General features: G+C 38.3%; 1 protein-coding gene across 2 annotated transcripts in view; it reads right to left on the bottom strand.

Moving 5' to 3' along the window:
- Plxdc2 (plexin domain containing 2) overlaps window positions 1–16772 on the bottom strand; it is a 385031-nt gene that overhangs the window by 321902 nt on the left and 46357 nt on the right. The window lies entirely within an intron of this gene.

The raw sequence follows: 16772 nt of genomic DNA, 5'->3' as shown, positions 1-16772 counted from the left end.
GTTTCCTTCTTTCTTTTGACTGGCCCAACACTCAGGTCATCTGAAAATGACATATGTGCTGGATTGTGAGTTTAATTACAGAGCTACCCATCCTGTTTCAAGCAATAGTGGATGCATATTTATTTTTGAGTCAGGTGACCTGAGTAAATTCTAGTCTATTTACAACCACGACAGAGGAATTACTGGCTTTGATATCATGGCTACTTTGAATGGTTTCTTTTACTGACATCTGTACTGATTAGTAGAGAATGCACATATGCGTATACATGTATTTGTTTATATAGAGACATATGAATACATGTGCTTATATGCATATAATACACATATATGCATGCATATATGTATATACATATACACACAACTTATATTTTAACATCAGACATTTGTGAGCTTTGGTCAGCAGCTTCTCTGGTAAGAATAGCTTTGCAGAATAAGAATGGCCATATTATACTGACCATCTGACCAGTGACTACAAATGTGGCATAATTCAAAAAACTACAATATACATCAACTATCTGAAGTTGTTCTATTTAACAAGAATTTTGTGGGGAATAGAAATTTTGCTGGAACACTTTCAGCAGGGCTGTAGAATCAAAAATATTTTGAAAAATAAAGCTGAATATTTGCTTTGACAAAGTCATCATCCTGTTATAATGAATAACCTAGGGAATGAATCAAGAGCAGATAACAGGAGTCTAGTCATCCTCTAATAAAACAAATTCTAAAGACATTTACAAACACAAAAGAGTGTGCTGACTTTGTTCTAAGGTGTTGTTGCTTTAGTAAATGTAGTGCTTTCCTATAACTGCCATTTGTTCAAATGTATGGGAAGTTTATTATTGTTTTTTAATTGATAGGTTAATATTTTTCATTACTACTTTTATTTCTAATATGTAAATATTGGGGAATATGATTCAGTATGAAGACATTATTATGGTCTCAATAATTCTTACAAATCTAAACAAATGTCCATGCAAGTGTATTGTATCACCACTGATACAAGCAAATCTACTTCTTTAGCACAATGAAGAAGCAGGGACTGGGAGGCAAAATGGTTAAGCTGTTCAGTCATACTTTTCACCATTCACCTTTCCTATAATATATTTTTTTTAATTCTAAAAGCACATACCGACACCCAACACACACACACATACACAGAGAGAGACAGTAGTAAAGGAGAAGTCACAATACTGAAGCAAGGCCTCCATGCTCAAACAACTTCCACTATTCAAGAAAGAAAAAAAGGAAGAGGAGATGAAGGAAGATGGGGAGGAAGAAGAGGAAAAGAAAGAATAAGAAAAGGGGAATGAGGAGAAGGAAGCAGGTACTCTCTTTTTTTCCTGCTCATTCTGATTGACAAAACACTTGGGACAAACTAGTATATGCAAATATAGCATGCAGGGTAGCCTAAGGAGACATAAAATATGGATAAAATAGTTTTCCATGTTGAATGTCATGCTGTGAATTTTATTGAAACAGAACACATCCATTGACCAGAGAATGGAGTTCTCCTTATCTGTTGTCAAGTTCCTCATGGTGTCACACAGTTCACTAGAAGTCTGCTACTCTCCATCACTTATGATAGGCCATGTGTGTTCATGGGGCCATCATGGTCTTACCCAGCTGTGTATCCTACATGTTACAATGAGGAACTTTCAGGGTAGATATGTCTACAGGAATGATAGTGGCCGACATGTTCCTACTGAGTAGATTTGTGAGTAGTTTCCCAAAAAGAATATATGCCTGTTTTTGTAAATTTGGTCAAAGACCTATAATTGGTGAGGTCACTAGCTTGTATACCTTGGGGGAGGGGGTACTTCTAATATTTTGCAAAATGGACATGTGATCAAACTACCACCTATGTATTTATACTGCTGCTGTCAGACTTGGTCTAGAATCTTCCTCTTGCAGTCAGCAAGGCTAGTGCGGAGACACATGATGGCCAAAGTGCTGAGAATAAGCAACTGCTCAGTTCTCAGCCAGCCCTAAACAGAACATCATGTCACAAATGACAAGTAAGCATGCCCGGATCTATAGTGGAAGAGAGAAGTAGTCGACAGGTATAATTGGGGGGGGGGGAGGGAGAATGAGTGGCTCAGTGGTCAAGAGCCTTGGGTGTTCTTTTAGAGGACCCAGGTTCAATTTGCAACACCCCATCACAGGCAAAACATCAATGTATATAAAAATAAATAAATTTTAAAATGGGGAAATTGAGGATGAATATTATCACAAAATATTGTATACATGTAAGAAAATATCAACAATTTAAGGAGGGAAAAGAAAAGAAGAGGGATTGGGCAAGTAAATGGAGGTCCATACAGGTAATATAATAAACAGAAATGTTGGTTGTCAAGAAAAGCAGACTCTCTCTCCATTCCCTCTTCCTCTTTCCCCTCTCTCCTTTTCTCCCCATTTTATATTTTTCTCATCTATAAGAGTTTCCACCTTTGAATGCTCCTGACTTCATTACATAGCCATGCAGTTCAACCAACAATTAATATGCAGTGGGACTCAAAACATCTTTTGAACTCATCATTGAATTCTTGATTGAACTGGCATTTTGAATTGGACATTTCTTTCAATTTAAGCAATCTACGCTAATATTAATTTAGCTATTCAAAGATCAGATACATTTTTTGAACAAACATTTAAAGAAACTGCAAGGTTAAAAAAAATAGCTAACAATGGAAAAATCAGAGTTTAACAACTCTAGGTTAACTATAACTTAATATTGAACCCAATAGTAGTTACATATTTAGTGGTGGGAAATCTTTTTCATGTTCTCAATGCTGTTATAATTGAGAGTTTGAGTGTGACAAAGGTTAAGAAATAGCATAAAATTAGACTAGATGACAGTGGTTTGTATGAATATTGTGGGTTGTATGGACATGTGGCTTGTGTGCATGTATGTGCATGTATGACTTGTGTGGATATGTAGTTTGAGTGGATACTATGGTCTGTAGATAGTATGATCTGTGTGCGTATGTGACTTGTGTGGATTCTGTGGTTTGTGTGGACACTGTGAGTTGATACAGTCAGGAAAGTTAAAAGAAGATACTTTTCCTCTTAAAGAATTTTTTTAAAAAATATTTCACTAATGAACATAATATACACCAGGACTATGATGCTATTGGCAAAAGCAAAAACAAACAAACAAAACAAATACAAAAACAAGACAAAAAAAAAAATCACAGCTTTGTATTCATTTCATTCCTGGAGCGTTGAAACAAACCAGATCCTGAACTGAACCGGGTAGTGCTGATGCAAAGACTTTCTGTTAATTTCAAATTATCTTTAATCTCAGCAAAGCCAAAAAGAACAAACTCCTGGTACAAGATCATGCCCTTTCCCTGCTGCACACTAAACACTGTGCAAATCTGACTTGAAGATAAGAACTGGAGCAGGATAAATGACGGAACAGTGGGGAGATTTACAGCCAGGCCTGATGGACTTCTCATGTTGGAGTCCCTACATAAAGAAAACACTCCTAACAAATGCCTTTTCTTTTCAATTCAAGTCAATCAAGAATTTTGGAGAGTAAATTTGTACTGAATGCCTTTGCGTATATAAAGAAAAAAAAAAAAGATGATAAGTTTTTCTTTTTCTGTTAAAATGTTCCATTTTTCATATGACTTAGAATTAGAGAATGATGACTAAAATCTCTAGCTTCATTGATTCTTGATGTCATGAATTTTACTGTATCTTGAGAGGAAATTACAGTTGAAAGCAATGTTAATTATGTTCCTCAAAACCCTGATCAAAGAAATATCTGCTTGTAAGACACTGAGGGACCCTGCCCCAGTTGGTTCTGATTGCTAAATAAAGATGCTGACCACCAATGGCTGGGCAGGGCAGACAGAGGTGTGATTTTAGGATTCCTGGGCTAGGGACTGAGGAGAAAAGAAGGAAGAGATCCACCATGCTGGGAGAAGGAGGAGAGGAGAGACACCACTTCTAAGAAGGTGCAGGACAGGCAAGCATAGCCTCCATGTAGTATCTGGGAGGGTGCGGCCATAAAGGGTTGCCCGACTGGGTCCCAGACCACCAAGGTAGAAAACAGAATGTGGTAAGTGATAACTCCAGATTATCAGAGCGCGGTGAATTAGCCACATAGAGGATAGGAAGAGGCCCAGCCATTGAGCTGATGAACATATATCAAAATATCAAAATATAAATACTGTGTGTGTGTGTGTGTGTGTGTGTGTGTGTATGTGTGTGTGTCTTTCACTAGAGTATCCAGAACATTGGGGCAGTAGTAGAAACCACCTCCGGGATTTAATCATTATTCTATAATGACAGTTGCTCTTGTTGCACTTCTGTGCATGCATAAACCTATACTTTTATAGGATCTTATCTATTTGTTTAAGCAAATTCGGAGTACTTTGCTATCTCTGTGAGCCCTAAGCACCACCATTATAATCTGGTCACGTGTGAGTTGGGTATCAAAATTTACGGCATGAGAACATTTCTAGTGCTGAGATCGCTCAGTTCGTATGGTGCTTACTATGTAAACATGAAGATAACCACTGAGTCTCATCCCCATGCTTGCTCATTATTCTTTCTTAATAAGGACTAAATCTTCTTTTATTCCCATAATATTAATTACCACCTCTAGTACTGTGGGAAGCGGGTGTGGCCGCGACTTCAGCCACGTGAGCCAAGACGGTGCCCTGGGTCACTGCCAAGCCCCGTGATTCCCTGCTTGTTTACCAAAAACCTGATTATGGGCACCTGAGTGATCACGTGCTGTCCACCTGATGCATAGCGTCATACAGCATGATATTAAGTCACTGGCCTATCAACACCCACCCTGTCTGCGTGCATGGCTCGTGTACAGAGCATGCTGAATGCTGATTGGATGATGGAGAGTGGTGAGAGACAAGTACAGAGGGTGGAGGGGGATAAATTGGGCGATCCCCCAGAATAAAGGAGATAATAAAGGTATAGAGCTGAGGCAGAAGCTGAGAGAGAATAAAGGAAGCTGCAGCAAGAAGCTGCGGAAGCTGCTCAAACCCTGCCTTGGCGTATGTGTCCTCTTTTCCGCACCTCTGCTGGCCAGAGGCTGGGGCGCCCCACAGAGTATTTATTTGGAAGAACACAAAAAATTGAGTAAAATAAGAAAGGGATTTTTATTTTTGGAAAACAAACTAGAAAACTAAATGCATACAATTATGCATTATGCATTTTGCATTAATTTTTAGTCAAATCTCAAACAAACATTAACAAGGCTAATCATATCCCATAAGCAATATCATGATTGTTTCAGCTTTATTGTTTAATTTTTGGACTTTCATTCTAGGAATGTTTAGTTGTCCCAAGTTTGCTGCATTAGGAAAACATCAAAGGTGATCTTTTGTCCAATCTTTTACCCATGGAGAGAGTCCGCCCATACCTTTGCTTCCTCTCAATTATAAAAATTGAAATTCCTCCACTTGGTTCAAGAATCTTCCAGGACAGTTGCTATTGAATAGTCCCTACCTCTCTGAAAATAATTCCCAAACTTTATCTTCCTTCAAGATTGATCTCTCCCCTCCCCTCCCCTCCCCTCCNCTACTCCCTCTCCCTTCTCTCTTTCTCTCTCTCTCTCTCTCTCTCTCTCTCTCTCTCTCTCTCTCTCTCTCCTCTCCTCTCCCCTCTCCTCTCTCTCTCCTCTCTCTCTCCTCTCTCTCTCCTCTCTCTCTCCTTCTCTCTCTCCTTCTCTCTCTCTGGTTTCACAGACAAGCACACAACTGTTATGCTCTCAAAGTTCCTTCAGCTAAAATGCATCCTATTGTCAACTCTACTTTGCGGGTATTACAGCTACCCTTAAAGTTCAGTCCAAGCATGTATGTATTTCAGTTCCTTAAGAAGCATCATTCAGGTTTTCTCCTAACTCCCCAAAGGAAAGTCTCTTCCTTTCATGCATCTCAGGCCTTTGGAAAAACAGACCTTCACTCTAGCATGGCACAACATTGGCCCCGAGTGATAGCATACATGCTGCCTTGACTCCCTCTATGCACAGGAATTTTGCTAACATGCATCACTGTTACAGTCTTTACCAAAAATTGATTCTATACTTACTGATCACCCTGCCAGTGGGTCATAGACACATATGGAACTCTGTGACACTCCTTATGGTTCTAAGGAAGGGAGGAGCTTCCTACATTATTGACTTTGCTTGTTGCTATGCTTGCTTTGATTCATGGTTTCAGAGGGTTCTTTCTATAACATCAATGGAGAAATGGTAGAAAAGATCTCTGGTGACACAGTATGAACTGGACTTGCTCCATCATAGCTGCTATATAAGAAAAGAGGGGTCATATCAAAACCTGGAGTGGGTAAACCAGGCTTACCCCTAGTGGACTAATTTCAGTGTCAAGTTGAAAGTTCTACACCCTCAAAAACTCTACCCATCCAAATTGGATCCCACGGGATCATTACAGACTCAAAGCACTACAGCTTCCTCCTGCACTAAAAACCTATATTGCTTAATAAAACTTACATTTGCCTGCTATAAATTATCTCTACCCTTAACTGGACATTTTTCTCCAATGCATTCCAGTACATTCCATTTCCCTGTCTCTAGAGCATCATCCTTGAAGCCTGTTCACAGTTCCACTCTCTAAGCACATACGGTCAACTGTAATCAGCAACGCTGCTGAATTTGTTAGAAAATGACTGGATGGAGCCATTTCAGTTGGAAAGCTCTATACATTTCCATTACCACTGCTAAACTGACTCCTTCCCTGCCAGCCTTAGCCACTCAGAGCATGCCTGTAATTAAGAATATAAATATCGGTAAAAGTTCTAATATCAAGAAAAAGCCTTGCTGACCATTTATCATGAGTCCTGTAAGAACTTGAAATCATTTCCAAGAGCTTACTCCTAAGACCCTGTTCTATTTGGAGTTTTCCAGAAGGTCTGACATAGCATAGCCTGCATACAGTAACTAAATCTTACTTTATGCTGGAAACAGATCTTAGTGATACTAAGAAACAAATTAAATTTTTGTCATACATTTCCTTAGTTTATGTCTCTGTTGGCATGATAAAACATTAAGTAACATCAATTTAGGGGAAGAAAGGGTTTATTTCTAACTTTCAACTTATAGTCCACCACTGGGGAAAGTCAAGGTAGAAACTCAGGCAGGAGTTTAAAGCAAAACCTACAGAGGGGCATTGCTTACTCTTACTGACTCACTCCCAGCCTTACATTCATCTACCATTCTTATAAAGTCCAGGCTCACCTCCCAGAGTTGACACTGTAAACAGTGCATTAGTTTGTCCCACATAAACCAACAATCAAGAAAATGTCCCACAGGCATGAGCACTAATTGAGGCAATCCTTCCATTGAAGTTTCATCATCCCAAATGTGTCAAGTTAACAACAAATCTAACCCAGACACATATATGTGTATGGGATTGGGGTAAGGGATAGGGGGTAAGGGATGTTTCTTAGACATGGCCTCATACAGACGTCAGGGCTGGCCTAAAGCTTTCATTAATCCTCCTTCCCCAGCCTTGTAAGTTCTGTGGTTAGAAGCATGAGCTACCTAATCCAGCCAATTATTAAGTATTTAAAGAGAAGATACATTTTATACAATGCTTCCCTGAGATATTTGTTAAATGCTGTTAATCAATTCCAGATTTACCAAAAATACATTGATGGCTTGGAAAGAGGAAAACCATGCATGGAATGGCATTCAGTAAACAAAGGGATGCTTCACTGATAGGAAGCAATGTTACGTTCATATCATTTCTACACTGAGAACTATTGTCTACTGACAAAGCTGACACAACACACTATTCTTCTGATTGCTTAGCACAATAAGCAATAGATGACCCAACATTCCACACAGCTTCTCTTCTCTACTTCCAGCCTGTCTTGAGGCACTGCCACCCTAAATCACTGTGGTGAGGAACTCTGGGTGTTCCACAGACAAACATTAGCATTGAACTATGGTTCAATTTGGCATACATGATTTAAAAACACAACAGAAACACCCTTGTTTTGAACCAGTATGGATTCTCTTGCTTGTCTTAGGAGATTTTCTATCAAAACAACTCATTGGTGTCTTGTAAACTTCCAAAATGTTTTGTTAGGAGTTTGTGCAATCATTCATATCAGCATAAAGATTAGATATGTGGAAAGGGGGAGTTAACCAAACAACCCCAGACTCTTTCCCAAATACTGGTGACCTTCAAGCAGACCCAGAGAAACATTAAAAGGGAAGCACAGGACACAACAAAGGAAATTTTCTGCATTTCAATTGATGTATTCCATGGATAATAAATCAATGAGGCATGACCAATGACCTCTAGATCTGAAGGACAACACCCTTTTGATGGAAATCAGGGACACTTACTCAACCCCTCCTCCACCCATCCTGCTTCAAACTCCCTTCCCAACTCCCCTGCACTCCACCCAGTGTCTCAGCTCAAAGTCTGACATCCCTTTCCCTCCAAAGCATCCCAAGGCTCCAAAACACATTTGTCTAGGTGTGGCTAAGGCACTTTTGCCCTTACTTAATGACAAAATTATTCAGTAATCTCTTTTAGATATATATATAAGCAAAAACAAAGGATGAGTACATGAAGTTCTTAGGACAAAAAGAAAGACCTAATGACTGAGCCTTGGATCTCTCAGCCTGATTCTCTCTTTAAAGTCACAGATCCCTGGCAAGTCAAGATACTAAGTCAGGCTGTTATATCCTCTATCAGGGCTAGTACTTTGAGGAAGAAAGTGAGAATCCACTACTGCAGACAGCTGGGTTTTCTTCCCATCTGGGTGTTCACCATTATGATATAACCATTTTACATTGGGGAATTGAATTACCTAGAGTGTCTTTTGAAAATACTTCTACTTGAGCTAAGTTACTTCTGTAAAAAGACCCCATTCATGTTCTGAACTTTTCTAAGGCTAATGACCCAGAATATTTCTCCCCAAAGATGGTAGATGTACTGAAAATAATTTACTATTCAACATTTTGGCATCCAGATTGATTTTGGAAAAGTGTCATCCATTCAGTTGAGAACTATGGCTCATGTATATTCTTGTGATAAGAATTAAGTGAGACTCACATAAATCCCTGCCTTCTTAGGTTTTCCACTGAAGTTAAGGACAAATGCTAATTAACGCAGATACCAGTTCCATGATAAGAGAACATAACTCAAGTGTTTTGGGAAACAAAGTAAGAGGCGGGATCAATAATGTAGAATTTACAATGAAAGGGAAAATATCCAAGTTCCTCATTGACAGGCTTGTGTTTGAACTATATCTACTTGAACATCTTGAAATATAAAATCTATGCCTTGCATGCACTTTGCCATTGAAACAATTACATAGTCTATCTTCTACTTTTTAATTTTCATTAAAAATGTTATCAATTGTAAAATAGTGCAATAAATAGTTAAAAGGATGATTATTCCTTGTGATTGTATTGATATATAGTCAAACATTTCATGAGATCCTAATCCCTTAAGAAGGGAAAGGGATATTTTCAGCTTTGCTCCCCTTCCTTTCCGGGGAGAAGGGGTACTATAGATGGTGAGGGCTCAACTTCAGAGGGAATCTCCACCTGGCTTCCCTCCTTATTCCAATTCCCAGATATCATATAGCATTAAATCAGTTCCTAATGGTGAATCATATAGTTGATTGAGTTGGCTGAGGTTGAGAGAATTTTATATATTTTTTCAGTTAACTGTTGGTCTTTAATGGCATCTATAGGTAAAAAACAAATGCTCTGCTTCCCATTTTCAATGTTGCAGAATTGTTCTAGAACTTACCACCGTCTATCTCGTGAAATTCAGTTCTACTCTTTATCTTGACTTAATTGCAATCACAGGCCACAGCTTCTCCTTAATTTCAAAGAAAAATAATCGTAGCCATTTGAATTTTCATGCCAGGCTTGATTTTCTAGTCTGTTTAATGCACAACGTTAGCAGGAATTCCTTCGCTCCCAAAAGGACCATTCCCAATTCCTTCTCCATCACTGTATTGTAAATAATTCTGGCCAGAAATTACCTTTACAAAATAATGCTTTTTAATTCATTTTTGACCTCACATTGTTTTGGGAAAAAACTCTAAAATTATTATTATAAAAATAAATATCAAACAATATTTTCATGATTGTATATTAGAAGTTTTGAACCCCTTCATTGTATATTTCTCCACAAGTTTTCATCTTAACAGTGAAATAAACATGTGTCTAACATGATCAGAAACATATTCTAGCATTCTATTAGATAAAATCCAAACTGAATATTGTTGATAATCAAATGCAAATAACTACTATTCAATACAATTAAATATTAATAAAAGCTTTGAACTTAATATCAAAAGAAATATAACTATATTGTTTATTCTCTAATATAACCCTCACTAAAATCAACTACATAGTTATTAATATATTGTATAAATGAGACACATACACTTACAGGAACTGAATTAACTGGTTCATAAATATTTCAGGAGACCAGGACTTGGCCCAGTTATGAATTCTGACTTATCTGATCCCAAATCCTTTGCAATGCTGTCCTAGTTTGTCTGTAATAATCTACAGGACAAAGCAAATTTGCTTTCATAAATTTAACCAAAATTACTAATGATGTAATCAGATAAAAATAAACAACTTACAAAACCCCAAACCCTCCATATTTTAAAATTTGCAGTTTTTATTAAAACTTGTGAATTAAGTATAAATATGCCTCAACTTGGGGTTCCTATACAGCTGACAGGTCGGAATAATGTTTGAAGAATAATAGATGTAACAAGATGAAAGAGAAAGCATGGCCTGGTAAAATGAAACTATGCTAGGTATAAAGTGTCAAGGAGAACAAAGATTGTGTTAAATAGTCTTTAAATTCAAACAACTAAATACTATTTTTACATATATTAGCCATAGTCATGACCCAGTAACTGAATCTAAATAACAGTTAAAATGGTTGTTACATGTCATCTTTCTATCACCATAATAAAAATCAACTTATGAGGAGAAAGAATTATTTGGCTCAAAAAATTAGAGGTCTGGCATATGAATGACTAGCATAATTGTCTTTGAGCAATTACCTTTTGAGAAAATAAACCAAAACCCTGCAGCATGTAAGGATGTATGTGGTAGGAAAAAAATGTGCATCTCATGGCTGAGAGATCATAAAAGGAGGGAAGACTGGAGCCTATGTTCCTATTTAAGGGCCATGGGCCTAATGAGTTGAAGGCCACCACTCAGGTGCACCTTCCATTAGAATCCCACTGGGCACCAGCATTTTACATTTTGGATCTGTGGGGAATACTTAACATCCAAATTGTATCAAACATGTATTCCAATGGAATTGTATTAACCCTTCCTTTTATGCACATTTATAAAGGTAGAAGATGCATAGACTGCATTAATTATATGTAGGGATTGAAAGATTTTTATCCAGGAATTATTGGTACAATCATTTTCAGAATTCCTCAGTGCCACAGTTTCTGTATCCTTATTGTCCAGGAAAATAGCTAGAATAACCTTCAAATCTATTCTGAATCACTAATAACACCATAACACAAACAGTTTCTAAAACCCTTGAACAACCATTTTAATTTCTAAGTGGAGCACAAAGGGTGTATTAAAACCTAGTTGAGACCTGTCAGTATTTATTTTTATTTTCACTATTGATTTTATTGCTTTCAGAAAAGTGGCCATTTTTACTATATTAATCATGCTAATCCAGGAGCATGGGAGATCTTTCTATCTCCTGAGATCTTCTTCGATTTCTTTCTTCAGAGACTTGAAGTTCTTGTTGAGCAGATATTACACTTATTTGGATAGAGTCACACCAAGGTATCTTATATTACTTGTGAATAGTGTGAAGGGTGTCATTTCCCTAATTTCTTTCTCAGCCTGTTTATCCTTTGAGTAGAGGAAGGCTTTGTTGTTGTTGTTGTTGTTGTTAATTTTATATCCAGACACTTTACTGAAGTTGTTTATCAGCTTTAAGAGTTATCAGGTGGAATTTTTGGGTCACTTAAGTACACTATCATATCATCTGCATTTCCCACTTGTATACCTTTGACCTCCTTTGGTTGTCTAATTGCTCTGGCTAGGACTTCTAGTAATGTATTGAATAAGTAGGGAGAGAGTGGGCAGCCTTGTCCAGTCCCTGATTTTAGTGGAATTGCTTCAAGTTCCTCTCCATTTAGTTTGATGTAGGCTACTGGTTTGTTATACATTGCTTTTACTATGTTTAGGTATGGGCCTTGAATTTTTGATCTTTCCAAGACTTTTACCATGAAGGGGTATTGAATTTTGTCAAATGCTTTCTCAGCATCTTCAAATCTATGTGTATATGCATGTGTGCACATACATGCATATGAGTATGTGTGTCTAAAGGCACCACAGTCAAGAGTCCTCAAATCTCACAGACACTGGAGTTGCAGGTGGTTGTTAGCCACTTACCTTGAGTAGTTGGAACTGTAGTCTAGTCCTCTGGAAGAATTCTTAATCACTACAACACCTTCCCAGTCCCTGACCATTTTAATATGTTTAATGTTGATACCTTAGTGAATATTTTATTAGGATTGGTATCTTAATATAGGAATCAGTTGATAAAACTTCACATAACTGCTTCTTTCCATTTTCCAAAGGTGGGCTTATGAACATTATTTAAAGGACCCCCTGACTCGTGAGAGAGACTTGACCTTTACCCAACATGGTCATTATTCTGAAACTCATAATGCCATGGTGTTTATAATACAGAGTTCCACTCAGGGAGTTTCACACAATTCCTTTTTATAGAAATTCTTCTAAAGTGGAATGAAAACCAAAAACATCTGGAGGACAGGTTTTGTTTGTTTGTTTGGTTGGTTGGTTTCGTTTCGTTTTTTTTTTACAATGTATGCATTCATGAAGGTGTGAATGTGCAGAGCCAGCAGAGGAAAGAACCATCTTAGCATTGCCATAAGTACCAACCAGCAGCGCTGGGCAGAGTTCTCAGATATTATGAAACCCAGGAACACTTGAACAGCACTGAAGTGTAGTTGTTCAGCACATGTCCAGACACTAGAAGCTAAAATCCTGTTGTTTGATTTTGTTTTGTTTTGTTTTTCAGACAAATAGCTTAAGGAAATCTGAGAATCAACTCTGAAAGTCTGCTTTATGATAGCTCCCAAACTTTGAAACTGGAAACTCAAAACTTTAAACTGCTAAATGTTCCGTTTTCTAGAGTTTTTATTATTTCTAGAGCCTCCTGACATAGCTAAAGCTGTGGGGAAAGGTGCCTTCCATTACAAGTTTCAGGAATCCTTTTTTTGCATCTTGCAGGTGTACTGCCTGCAAGAAATGGCAATGTATTGATTGGTTGGATAAAGTTTGTGGGAACACCTAAACTAAAATCTAGTTTGCCTTCATGCCCACTATATAAAATGGACTCCATACCTTATACTACCTAGGTAACCAAAACTCTGAAACCAATAGCCCAGAGACCAAGCGAAGAAACAAATATCACTATTTTATTAAAGGAACAAAGCAAAAATATCACCCCTAATGACATTGTTATACTTACAGATCAGTGTTTTGCTCAGCCATCATCAGAGAAACTTCCTCCTGCAGCAGCAGATAAGAATAAATACAGAGACCCATAGCCATACATGATGGAGAGAGAGAGAGAGAGAGAGAGAGAGAGAGAGAGAGAGAGAGAGAGAGAGAGAAAGCGCTCTGCGCTCTCAGGGAACTCTGTAGAAGAGACAGAAAGAGTATAAGACAAAAAGAGATGGAAGACAGAAGAAAACAAGGTTCTCTAAATCAACATGACAAATAGTGGGCACACATCTGACCTCACAGAGCCTGAGGCAGCATGCACAGGGCCTGCATGTATCTGTAGAAGGGCTTTTATATGTATATTTTGGTTTCCAGTTTAATGTTTTTATGTGATTCTTTTTTTTTTTTCCCCCAAGACAGGGTTTCTCTGTGTAGCCCTGGCTGTCCTCGAACTTACTTTGTAGACCAGGCTGGCCTCGAACCCAGAAATCTGCCTGCCTCTGCCTCCTGAGTGCTGGGATTAAAGGCGTGCGCCACCACACCCTGCCTTTAATGTGATTCTTGAAGGTGTTAGTGGGTCTATGTTTCTTGTGCCTTCTCTTGAGCTCTTTTACTTCTGTTTGTTTTGTCCAATTTCTGTGTGTTAGTATTTATTTTACCTTAATGTATTTTATGTTTTGAAAATTTAAGGGGAATAAAAGCAAATGATGAATGTCTGTTGTCCAAAGGCCACACAGTGTGTCAAGGGGCTTTCAGGGTACAAAGGGCTTGAGAAGACATTTTTTCTCATGGTTTAGAAAATTCCCAAGGGAATTCTTTGTTTCCTGTTAAAATATTTTTTCTTCCATGATGTTCTTAACAAGTGATTTTTTTTCCCCTTGGAAGACAATATACCAAGCAGCCACATCTGGAATTTTACAAAATGCTCAGTTTGGTAACTATGACCCAAGACCTTTCTTAAGAAGTGTATCATGGTTCTAAGCTGGTCAAGGTGCTTGCTGCCAAATCTGACCATCCAAGCTTCACTGCTGAAATGCACATGATGAGAGGAGCAAACCTACTTCCTCATGTTGAACTTCTCAGGGATTGTGGCAATTGTGTGCCCCCACTCCCAACAAACAAACAAACAAGCAAGCAAGCAAATATGTACTAAAAAATAAAAGTGTATTGAAACATAATTGGTTGAGAGTAATGTTATTAATAAGATAACATGGAACATGTTCTAGTGTGGCTAAAATGTCACTTGCAAATGTTGATGTGTGTGACAGAACCTTCCCCTAATAAATAAAGATTTTAAGCAACCAATCACTAAGCAAGTAGGCGGGACTTCCAGGTCAGAGAGAGGAAGAGGGGAAGCAGAAGAAAGATACTTCCTTTTGGACAGGAGAGAGCATAGAGACACAATGTAGGTAGTGAGAGGCCTCTGGTTTAGGTGGTAGATCTGCTGGAGTCCACCATTGGAGGAGTTTTAACTTAAAGTAGCTTACAAAATTAGGATGCTAATTTCTGTACCCAGCAATTGTGTTGCCTATTGATTCTAAACTAAGACTGTATGGTGTTTTCCTTCTTGCAGTGACTCAGTTGGCTACCAGAGAAAGGTACAGTGGCAGGGCACCCCTGTAAGCCACAGGAATTTGGAAGTGTGGGACATGCATGACAGGGGCCCACCATGGCAACTTAGCAAGCTGGGTGGAGAGATTTCAGAGTTCTGAGTCCAAGAGTCTTCCCTGGCTGAGAACAGTTTGGTCTGTCTGCTGGTGCCATGCCGAAGGTAGCATGGATTGCTTCTTAAACATTTTACACAACAGATGTGTTACTAGAAATGATATTTTTCAAGACTAAATTGTATAGGATGTTGAAGAATGTGGAGATATTTTGTAGGTCTTTTTACACCTTACTGTTTTCTGGGATTTCCAAAGGCCGGGATGTTGCAGAGTAAATATTAAGTATATAGAGAAAAGACTTTAAAACATATAACCAAAGAGCCTTTCTTTTAGTTCATTCATTCCAGTGAGAGGGCAAGACCATTGGAGCACACAAAGCTGTTTATTTGTTTGTTTGTTTGTGGCAATTTGCATAGTGAAGCCCAACACAGTGTACTCCTGTGAATTAAGAAGGGGAACTCTTAAGATCAAAAACTGGCTAAATTTTCACAGTCTGCATGCTGAATGCTTAGGACAAAGTAAAAATAGTTTTACCCTAAAGTGTGACCATCTAAGTGTCTTACTAGCAAGAGTGTGCCCAGAGGAGGGTTCTTGGTGCAAGTTTGTTAGGACCACAGGTCCTAGTCTCCAGAGCTGTCCCAGCTTCCAGGGATTTTACATCTACCAAGCTTCTCTCACTTTCCCTCCTCACTGTGTCTGGGCAGAACACAGTACTACGAGACAATCTACAAACAGGAAGCTCCTAGTCATCAATAATCAGCCAGGGCTCAAACTTGTTAAGTAAAAATACCCCAAAGCAAACAAGCAGTTACGTTTAAACCACAGGCTCTTCCAGTAGCACGAAAAATCTTGTGTTGTCTCACTTTAGCGTGCTGAGAACATGGGTCATCCTCTCTGCAGTATTCCAGGAGGCATGACTCACCAGCCTGGTGTGGTTGAGCCAAGAGTGAGATCACTCATATTACATTCCTAGAGGAAATTGCTAGGATCCTTCAATTTTACTATTAGACACTGCGATGCATCTCCTATTACGTCTAACTTACAAGTTACACTTCATAGTGAACATGTGTGTCCAGGAAGAACAAAGAGAATCTGGTACTGTCTACTCGTGAGCACCCACCTGGGGGTTTAGAGGTTCTTACTTTACACATAAGAAGGACTACTGTACACCTGCATATAGCAAGTCTTAGACTATTAAAACACCAGAAGTACACATAATGTTATTTACTCAAAATATGTTTAAAGACCCTATCCTTATGCTGATAGAGTAGATCAAGTCAAAATTGGGATAATAAACCTGAGTTTAAAGTGCTATTTTCCACTGTTTTCTAAGTCCATGATATTAGTGTATCTTAACACACAAGCAATAGAAAAATAATGAATCATCACAAAAACATCAAATAAAATAACCTTCTCAGACATAATGTCTTAGTCAGGGTTTCTATTCCTGCACAAACATCATGACCAAGAAGCAAGTTGGGGAGGAAAGGGTTTATTTGGCTTACACTTGCATACTGTTGTTCATCACAAAGGAAGTCAGGACTGGGACTCCAGCAGGTCAGGAAGCAGGAGCTGATGCAGAAGCCATGGAGGGATGTTCTTTACTGGCTTGC

This window comes from Mus pahari, chromosome 3, assembly GCF_900095145.1.
Source record: "Mus pahari chromosome 3, PAHARI_EIJ_v1.1, whole genome shotgun sequence".
NCBI lineage: Eukaryota > Metazoa > Chordata > Mammalia > Rodentia > Muridae > Mus > Mus pahari.
The sequence above is the reverse complement of the archived record's forward strand: the minus strand, read 5'-3'. Positions and strand labels throughout refer to the sequence as shown.